This window comes from Phalacrocorax aristotelis, chromosome 3 (assembly GCF_949628215.1).
Source record: "Phalacrocorax aristotelis chromosome 3, bGulAri2.1, whole genome shotgun sequence".
NCBI lineage: Eukaryota > Metazoa > Chordata > Aves > Suliformes > Phalacrocoracidae > Phalacrocorax > Phalacrocorax aristotelis.
The window spans coordinates 92408161-92419082 of record NC_134278.1 but is presented as its reverse complement, the minus strand read 5'-3'; positions in this window follow the sequence as shown (position 1 = coordinate 92419082).

Here is a 10922-nt window from a genome sequence, read left to right as displayed (position 1 = left end):
GACTAGACACAGGAGATGTTTCTGTGATCCTAGTTTTTAAGAACAAAAACACATGCTTTTTTGAGCCTTCAGCCGTTTTAATGCTGACTGTACTCCAGCAGTGCTTATTGAGAATGAAATCCATGTGCAGAAAAAGTAAGGATCTCCCTTAGCTGCCTGTGTCTGGGTACCTATTGGTGCTCAGTTAATATCTGGAAGTGTCTTAGAATGGAATCATTTTTGTGTAGTAATGGAGGGCTGTGTTCCGTTAAGTAACAGGGAAGACTATATCCTGTGACCTTTTCTCTGGTGGCTTGGTATTTATGTGTAGCAGTTGAAATAAGCCCAATATGGCTTCCTGGAAACCAAAGCGTTCTGGAAGACAGTGCTGAGCAGTAGGCTACTAGTGCCTGCAAAGTTCCTGTAGTCTCTTTCTTCCCCACTCCCCAGCAGATTCTGGGCTGAGATGCACCCAAATTTTCCAGGCAGTGATCAACATAGTGGACGATAAAATGGGATTTTCCTTTAAACTGGATTTTCAGTTAATTGAAGTTAGTTAGAACTTGGTTGCTTCTGCAAATTGTAGATACCTATCTGCACCTTTAGACTTTCTAAATGCCAACGAATTTATTTTTTTTCCCAACAGGAACAGTCAAGCTAAATGCTCTTTGGCTGAATAAGCAGCACTGTATAAAATGTCTCGTGTGTGAAAATGTTTTTTGTGCATTTATAATCGTGTTGAAGTAAAAGAATAGTATGAAGTCGTTCTTCTTACAGTTATTCAGTAGGTCTACAGTAAGTAAAAACACGCTGGAATAAGAAGGTCTGCTAAGAGTGTGCTAACAGTGATTATAATTAGTGTTCTGTTAACCAATGAGTTGGGTTTTTCCGGGCATAAATTGTGTTAGGAATGCAAAGCAAGGCTGACATCAGGAATGAATACTTCCCTGGTTTAAACAGCTTGCATCATTCCATCCAAACTCCGCTCAAATTCTTGCTTTGGAACCCAGAAAGAATGAGTCACATGTGGCTGTAGTTCATCATAGGTGCCTCTTTATTGAGAAACGAAACCTTTTCTGAGCCTGAAAGGTCGTAGCTTTATGTTGAATACGCATAGGAAGTTTGGAATAGAGATCAATGTTTGGAATAATGACCAAGTAAAAGAGCAGTGAAAAGGTAATCACTTTGTGGTTGTATTTATTGCTTGTATTTATTTTTCAGTGACTTCAGTTCCTCTGTCTGAGGTAATGTGAAGGTCTCCTCTCATTTGGATGCTACTGGACTCCAATAAAATTACTCAGCCAGCGGAGTGCATGGAAACCACCTCTCTGTGCAGAGGAGTTGTGTGTTGTGCAGTTTATAGGGTGGGGCAGAAACATGATCTGCTGTGACTATCCTCGCTTCAGAATTGCAAATGAATAGCAGCACTGCTTAACGCCTCATGTGGCTTTTTGGAATACCGCTGCCTTTACATGCAGGCTAGTGCGCATATACCGTCTTCCTTTCTGCATCAGTTCAGAGGTGCAGGGAACATACAAAAATCTGCTACTGTAAAGTGGCAAACATTATTTCTCTGCATATGCTAGACTGACAGCACTGTCACCTACCTGGCCTTCTGGTGGAATGTACAACAGTGGGACATCACCTCAAAAACACCGTTGGGAATTCCGTTAACTTGGGAGGTAGATCCTGATGCAAATTACTAATTTCATTCTTCCATGACAGACAGCAGAGCAGCTTAACAGAGCATAGGGAAACTTCTGGCCATTAATAATCAATGAAGGGAAACCGTGAAGGTACTGAATAAGTGCAGTCCCTCTCCTGTCCTGCCCAGTCCAAAGATAATATGAAGCCTTTGTACCTCAAATACTTCTAAGTTTTGTGTGCCCAGTTTGTCCATAGTTGGCATCTACCAGACACGGCTGCATCCAATGATGACAGCTTTTAATTCTCTGCATTTTACACACTTATGTGGATGCGCACGCGTAGTTTAGGCATGTTGAAAGTTAACTCCTTACGGCCTTGTCAATGAGAATTCTTGATTCTCTTTTAATAAGCACATCTTTATTCTTACCGAATCTGTGTTAAATTTCACCTTTTCAAACTAATGAAGCTTCATTTTTATTTTTAAGTCCTCTTGCAAGCAGCTTGACAGATTTTTCTAATCTAATAAACTGAATGCGAAGCGGCAGCGACCTCCTAACATCATTCTGTTACTACTTATGCAATCGAGGAGAGAGCTGCAACGTGCCACTTGGAGTATGGATCCAGTTGTTGCCCCAGCGCCACTCAGTGATGTGTTCTAGCTGAAGTGGGGAATAAAACAAGTGGATTTGGGGGTTACTTTTTTCCTTTGCTCTAGTCAGCCATGTATTTGTTGAAATTAGAAACCTATTTCTGTCGACAGATTCTCTGAGCTAGCAGGTAATGATGTCTGGGGTTTTATAGCAGTGATAAGAAATAATGCTAAAAGGATACACAACTGTAGACTTTAATTTTTTTTTCCTTAAAGGCTATTGTTTCTATCTGTACTGAGCAATAGAATACAACACAGATGCTGAATACATGAAAAGGAACATTAGAAGTTGTCACCTCATCTGATCATGAAGAAAATGTTTGTAGTACTTGCATTACAAAGAGGATAGCTTCTGATGCCTCTGCTGAGGGGAAGGAGGGACACAAGCCAATGTCCTAGGCAAGTCAAATTGTTTTGGTCTGATTTTGAAAAAGACAGCTAGTATTGTTGCTTGAAGCATTAGATTTGTCTAAATAGCTCTGGGCCTTACAACTGTCCTACGTTCTCCCTGACACACTGAATCCTTGAGAACTGAGTGGCTTTTAGATTGCAAAATATTTGGGCAAATTATTAATTATAACCCATTTCTGACAGGAACTTAAAGTATGCTGAAAATTGGACTCGTGTTCTTTAGCAGTTCACATTTTCTTTAATTGCAGACAACAACAGGTAGCAGAAAGGGAGAAAAATAAAAGAGAAGCAGCGCAGCAACGAAAGAAAATGGGGGAAGAAGCCCAAAGGCTAATGAAAGAAGAAGAAAACAAAACTGATGTAGAAGTGTCCGGACACAAGCCAGGCATCAGTGGCACAGTGCCAATGAAAAAGAGAATTTCAGCTCTACAACATACATATTGGTATTGATTGAAGTATTTCTAGGGCTGCAGCATTTCTAGGACTCCAACCGTTTGGTTTCAGTACATTCTTCAGGGCATCTTGGAAGGCAGGGTTCTCTCCGAATATCTTCAACGACTAGTAGGTGGTTATTAAAGGAGAAAAAAAGCCCACAGAAAATCATGCCTTGATGGAATGAAGTTTCCTGCAATAGTCCTATTCCAGCACCCTTCTTTGCAGCAAAAGTGATTGAGCAAGGATGTTGACTGAAAGACATCCTTAATGAATAGTTCAAGCCTAGAGAAAAGAATGGAAATACCTAAGAGTGTGGTAAATCTCCTGTATTGTCTATGCTTACCCAAAACATGTAATTAAACAGTTTTAAAGAACCCTTTGCTTCCTGCCTGATCGAGAATGTCTGCTTTTGCCTTTCCATAAAGGTATTTATAAATGTTTCACATTTTTCCATGGGAGATAATATTGACGCGTGCAGAAGAAAATTACTTGTTAAAGGTGACCCACGACTCTCAACGTACTCCTGGTAGAGTACGCTCTGGTAGAACACAAGTTACAGCTGAACACAAAAGTGGATTTCTTGTCACTTTGTCACTTGCAGCCCCTGTGCTACCTTGCCCCTTTACAACACTACAGTGGTTAACAGCAGGGGCATCGCTACACAGCAGTGGTGCGTGCTGCTCCTTTCTTATGAAGGCTAATGTTGTGAACGTAGGGGAGCAATTCAATTGCTTACTTGTATTGGTAAATTTGTATTTCTAGCAGAAATTCTTCTACTTCCTACATTACGGGGAAAAAAAAGTCTCACGCTGTATACTTGTTGCATAGGTAGTACAACTGAAAAAAAGGTGTCCTCCTGTGAATACATCTAAGTGTGAAAATTCTCAGTTCAGTTAACAGCACTTCTCAGGTTCCATTTTTGTACACTTACTGTATGTATTTACAGTGGGATTCCTGTCAGAAAAGCGTGCAAGGTAAATAGGCAGTAGAAGACAACAGTAGTTTAATGAAGAAGAAAAGTTAATGTCTGCTGGAGGGCAAGGTGTGTGGGAGGAGGAGGGTCCATGTGGTTATTAGGTGCAGCTCAGAACTTCAGTGAATACCTCCTGCATCTTCTGCTGTGCGGATGCTATTATCCCTGAATTCATGGGCTGTCTTGTGGCAGATGAGTGAGGACAGCAAATCCTGTGCCTGAGACGGGTTCCCTGTGTATCCAGGGTCCTGTGAAGTTGTAACAGAATGGGAAGGGGCGGGGGGACTAGATCACCTCTGCCTCGAAAAATAGAATTTTTAACTAAGTTGTAAGACACAAGTTCTGCTTAAAAGAGAAGTACTTGAGAAAGTAAAGACAGTAAGACTTACTCTGAATGGCCTTTGTCATGGAGAAAAGTTTTAAAAAATACTTAGTATGCTTGTCATGCTGCTTAAAACCTTGCACAGACCAACTGATTTGACAGCAATTTTTAGACATTAAAGAAGTCATTGAGAAATGTGAAATTTTAAAATACCTTTTAGAAAGCAACAATATGCACTTTTGTGTGTATCTTCTGCGCAAGTGTTCTGGCTGGAGTAGAATCGATGACTACAGTCTGTCCAGACTGAACAGCAGTATGGCAAGCAAATCTGCTCCTAGTACACACCTCTAAAGTATCTGATGGTGGATTGGAGATAAGAAGAAAGTCTGTGAATAAGCTTTAATAGCAATCCGTGTCTGTCCTTTTAACCACACCGATGAAGCAAGGAGGCACATGTCGTAATTCTTTCCCTATTGCTGACACAGGGCAGGGAAACCTAATACCTGTTGCCTAGTTTAGGTTGGAAGCGACATCGCATCTTTCTAAAAAAATTAGTTTAGTGCTTACTATTGCTATTTCTGAGACAATGTAAAATAGGTGCAACTAGATGTTATTTATTAAAAATAACAAAACATTGGCTAGTTAAGAAGTTAGAAACAAAGCCCCTGACTGCGTCATGAGAATGCTCGCGTTTTTTGAGCCTTCAGCCGTTTTAAAAACGATTAGGTGCTGCCACCTCCTGCACATCAGCCCTCCTGCGTTGCTTTGCCCTCTCCTGCTGCGTACTCACACTGTTTTGCTGTTCTTCCCTCCATTTCCCTGCCTGTACTTGAGCACAACTGCTCTAGGAATTGCTCCCATCTACTCTACCAAGTCCTGACATAATGCCAGAAAGGGTACAGTGCTCTCGTAGGTAGTAGTCTGTATGTCAAAACAGCATGCATTAGTTTCATATGTTTTCCTGCGCTACAGTTGCTTGTGTCTGCAATGCCCCATGTTCATTTGTCTGAAGGGTTTTGGAGGAAAATGCTCCCCTGTTCTGCTCATGTAGGACATAAATAAAACAGTGGTTCAATTTTAGCGCATTTCTAGCGGTTGGGATTTAGGTGAGGTAGTTGATTTGGGGGGGGAAAGAAGGCAAAATGAGGAAGGGATCAGAAGTGAAGAAGAGCCTTGTGAGTGGGTGGACCTAAGTAAGCATGCAGGTGAATCTCTGGTGAGGCGGTGGGCAGTGCCTGTGCCTCGGTGTTTTCAGCAGCTGAGAGGCATGTTGGGTACCTCTTCAGCTGAATATTAAAGAAAGGCTTCTTTGAGCCTGGATTAGAAAGAGAAATAGAGAAACGCATAATGGGATTATCAATAGGTGTTGCTTCAACCAGGGAAGGAGCCGCCTTGGTTCCTATGCTACCCTGTAAGCATGAATTCAAGCAGCCACCTGCTACCTGACCCTTAACCTATGCCCTGCTTGTCCTCCCCACCTGCACACTTTGAGGCAAGACTTCAATTCTTGCCTCAGTATGGTATGAACAATTTCTCAACTCAGAAAAAGGAGGAGGTTTTATTGAACTCTTTGGAGGCTAATGGTCCTCCCCTGGCTGCTCCATACAGCAGCAGCAGGATCCAGGTGAATCATGGCTAAGAGTAAAGCCAAATATTAGATGGGGAAAAATCAAGGTGGTACATTTGTCACAACAGCTGGGATAGCCTCTGTGGATCGGGGAGCAAAGGCCAGCCCCACAAAGTCTGGGACTGGAGCATTTATCGTGGTACTTCAGGCCTCTTCTTACAAAGGGTACCTTGAGCTGTCTGCATACTTGCAGGATGGAGGAGGAAAGGCGGCAGCTTGGAAGCGAGCTGTATTTCAGGTAGAGATCAGAGCACGGACTTCTATCAGGAATGTGACGGGAACTCTCTTGCTGAGCATAGTTAAATAACTTATGAGAGTTGAGCGGACAGAAGATTTTTAAGGGCAAGAAGCAATTTTGACGTTATTCTGGTGTTAGCGCCTTGTGTCTTAAACATGGACCACGTCCAAAACATGGTTTGAAATGAGTTCAGCCTATTGACATTTTAAATGTAAGTGTAGGTTCATACTGCTTTGTTGCCTGCCTGCTGCAAAAGACACCCACGTAGTCACAGGTGAATCTCTCTCCTAGAACTGAAGATCTAAACTAGTCCTCTAAACTATGCTCCATTTCACCACCACTCAAAGCAAAGATCACTTAAACAATAGTGGCTGTTAAAGAGAAACCCAAAATTGTGATAAAGATGGTAAAATCCCATATAAAATATTGCGCTCTCAGCCTTGAACAGACATGCTTTGAAGTAGCAATAAGGCATGTTGTGTCATGTGTTCCAGTCCCATCCCCTCCACCCGCCAACCTATTAATTTTGGCCCTTGTGCCCAGGTACTTAAAAGAAAAGCTTTTGAAAGTGACTTTGCAGCAACTATGTATTGCAGTAGTGTCATAAGGCAAGTCAAGTGGCCTGCAGGAACCCAACAAGGTAGGTGAGCGTGGAAGAGGAAGTTGCTGGCAGAGGAAGCAAGGCGCTCTCGTGTTCTCATCTTTGTGAACTCTTGGAGCCTGTGTTACATCAACATGCCTGTTTGATTCCTCTTCCTTAGTGAAATGCTTAATGAACACTAGGGAATCTGTTGCAAACACAAGTAATTCAGAACCCAGGCATTACAAGGATGCAAAAGGTCTCTGAATTGCCTCTGTAAGCATTGGTGCATGTCACCCTCTTGAGTGTTGCAAATGCTCCCCACATGCTGGCCAACTATTCCTCCTTCCTTGTGGCTAATAACTCCATTCTTCCCCAAAGCGGCAGGGCAGTGCATGGCGTTGTCTGGCTTCACCAGGCTTCTTCTGCTCTGGGTTGCACAGAGAAATATTACACTTGCTTTGCTGGAGGGGAGAACAGGAAGCCAGTGAGGTTTAACCGGCCAGAGGTGTTGTTGAAAGGTTGGTTGGGTGGAGGCAGGCAAACACCGCTATGTCGCCTGTTGGTTAGCATTGCCCTCCTCTGAACTATGCATGGATTTCAAGTTTTGGACAGGAAGAATTTGTGGTTTGATGGTCACAGTGGCATCTCAGCGGGCACACTGAGACTGCATGGCTCTCAGGTTAATTAAACAAGGTATTCTGGACTTCTGTTAAATGCCGGGAAGACTGACACTCTCCTGGCAGCACAGAAATGAGCAGTTACAAGCTTCTGGAAGATTGCATTGAATTAAAGATTAGGCACTTGCATTTGTTAACTCAGCATGGGTGCAGTCATGCAGGTGGCATGTGTGTCCACCGACCAACTGGAGCCTTTTTCTCTGCCTGAGTGCTTATGCTTGGAGCTGTAATGAAGTTTTTCTCAGCAGAATTCTCTTCTTTGGGTCCTGATGGTTCCTTATGCCCTGATACAGTGCCTCCGCCAGCTCTGCCTGTGCCCAATAGCTCAGCTGAGACCGGCTATTTTATATGGCTTTGCTACAATAAAACACTCACACATTTACCATTTCTAACAGGCTTCATTGAACTTGTGATTATAAAGGTAATTTACAATAAAACACTTAAATAAACAATAAGCTAAAGCACAATACATTTCAAAGGGCTCATATGACTACAACATTCCAACACATTAAAACTTTAAAACAACATTAACACTCAAATTGTACCTACACCTATACTTATATTTCTAACACGTTTCAAGACTCTCAACAAAGTACCTTTTTGGTTACAGTCCCTGTAAACACACAAGACCAGTGAAACACTCAAGCAATTGTACAACTGAGAAGAACACTACACAAGACAGGAACAAACAATGTGCTGGAAACTGCCTGGGGAATAGGGGGTTTACCTCTAAATTGAACTGACTCTTTGGACAACGAATGGATAACACTAGCATGCTCTCTGGAATACATGTGTGACATCCTTAGCGGGAACAAGCCTCCGTGTCACTCAACACTGTAATTTCACAAAAGTTTTAGGTTAGTGCTGCCTAAAGAAATAGCCCACCTTTCTCTGGCCGTTTGCTCCCGTGCACGTCTCACGCTACTCTTGAGCCAGTGCAAAGTGCTGGTATATTTGCCCAGTGAAGCAGCCAGGGAAACTCATTGAGCTTAACAAACAACAAATTAACATTCAGCAAACAAACATGAAAGAGAACTCACTGTATTCTCCTTGATCTCCCTGGTCATGTTCACTGTGCAGATATGTTGGCACCAGAAAGACACCAGCGCGGTGGGGTGGGGGGGTGGGGAACATGGTGACTGGGAGCAGGAGGACTATTTCTGTAGGCAGCAGTACTCTCAAAAAACACCAGTTACAAACATCCTGTAGAAAGGCTTTACCTTTTCCATTCTGAAACAAGTAACATGTTTTCAAACCGATTTATAGGGCAAATCAAATAGTCAAGAGCAAAACGGTGGACTAGGACAGAACTGCAAAACAATGGTCTAGTACTGTAAATGAGATCTGTTCCTGCTCCATGAGTACTGAAAGGCCGCATGATAGTTGGTACAACAGGGGCTGCTACAGCCAGATTGCTGGCGAGTCTGCTGCTCCAGTATCTCTTCTTTATTCCTGTCTGAGAAACAGTATTGACGTACCCAAAGACTTCATCATCATGAGGTTCTGTAAAATCAAGTTCTTTCACAAAATGGTTTTCATTAACTCCGTGCTCCACCTTCCTGCATGGAGGTGTCACAGGAGACAAAAGGATGGTCGAGTTTGGCTCACCTGGAGTTAAGTCCACAACGATACCAGAATCACTGAGGCTTTCAAGAGAAATTGACCCAATTCCTTCAGTGAAGAAGGCGGGCTTAGAGGACAGGCATCTTGAGCTCTGAGCTCTGAACATGTTTTGAATGAACTGCTCCCCTTCTAGGCTATATGGCACCACATCAGTCTGGATGGTCTGCTCCACCATCATGTTTCTGACTTTCTCCTCCTCCTCCTGGGAAAAAGTTAGTTTTTCATCCAGAACATTTTCAAGCATCTCTTGATTCACAGTAGAATTGGAGGGAGCTGGCTCACTCAACTCAGGGGTTGTGGTGGTCAAACTCTCTTCAAATAAATCAGTCCCGTTAGCTGTGTCCTCATGAAGAAACAGCCCACTATCTGCCAGCTCCTCCAGAGCTTGGTCCTCTGTGGTGGGGCTGTCTGGCATCGTGGTACACAACGGCTTGCCCTCAGAGTCACATGTGTACTCCGGGCGCTGCTCATCTCTCACAGAGCTCTTCAGGGCCATCTCCATGCTCGACACCAAAGATTCCAGTTTCTTGTTCTCAATGCTTATTTCTAGGAAGTATTTCTGAAATTTTTTGTCTTTCTCAGCCAAGCTGTTCTTCATGCTCTCAATAACTTGCTTGAGTTCTTTAATTTCCCTCCTTGCTTCCAAGAGGCTCAGCTCCATCTCCACATGATTACACTCGTCTTCGATCCAGTCTTCCTTCATATGTTCCACCTGAGCTTTGAGCTTTTCGATTTCTCTTTCCCTGGAGCAAAATAAAAATATCGTAACAATTCTGGTGACTGCCTAGTTAAAGAGTCAACGTGAGGCTCCACCTCACTGGGGTGGCTATGCTGCAAAGATGCTCCAAGGAAGAAGCAAATTCCTCCATGCATCGTTTGCTGCCACCTCTGAGAGAACTGGCAGAGATGTCAGCTGGCTGCCAAGACACACTGGCTGATTCCTAGCTGGAGTCACCAACCTTGCCACACAGCCAGCAGCCTTGTGGGCTATGCTGTGATCCTGGACACTTTGAGGTGAAAGTGGTGGCCTCTGGGTTAGGTCCAACCAGTACAGTGCTTGACATCTCATCTACTGCCTCACCCTGGAGGAAATGACAAACAGCTGCCTGGATGTGTCCCCTGTGCCTGCCAGCAGCTCGTCACGTATAGCCAGAGCCAACAGTGGCCTCAGACAGCAGGATGGCTCAGGGCTGCAGGCACCTGGCTTGCTTTGCACCCGGCTTGCTTTGCACCCCCCCAGCTCAGCATGGATCCAGAGGCTTCTGCCTTCGCTTGCAAGCAAGTGGGGAGAAGGGCCCCCTGCGTGAGATCCAGCCCTCACAGGTACAGATGTTGGGCCACCCAAAGCAGGACCAAGGGGTCCCTGGGACTCTACCTTGGGGCTCCATTCAAACAACCCGTTGTGCCCGCTTGGGTTGTGTGTGCTGGAAAGCCAGTTCTCAGAGCACAGCTTTAGTAAAAGAGACAACATCTGTTGCTGTGTAATGTACATTGTTGCTTCTTCGCTTAGCATCCATACAAAGTGCTATTGCAAAAAAGTCCATATCTAAGCAACAAAACCACAAGCGGGCACACTAGCTTGTGTCAGAGCTTTTCTTTCATTAGGGGAAAAGGGGGACATTTGTCGTCATATTTTCTGAGTGAGGTGGAACTTTTTTTATGTACAAAAGTTCTCAGTGCTAAAGTAGGCTGGTGAAGAACTATCCTTTGAAAGTCTTCTATCGGGAAAGTTCAAAAAAAGGGAAAAAGAGACAGCCA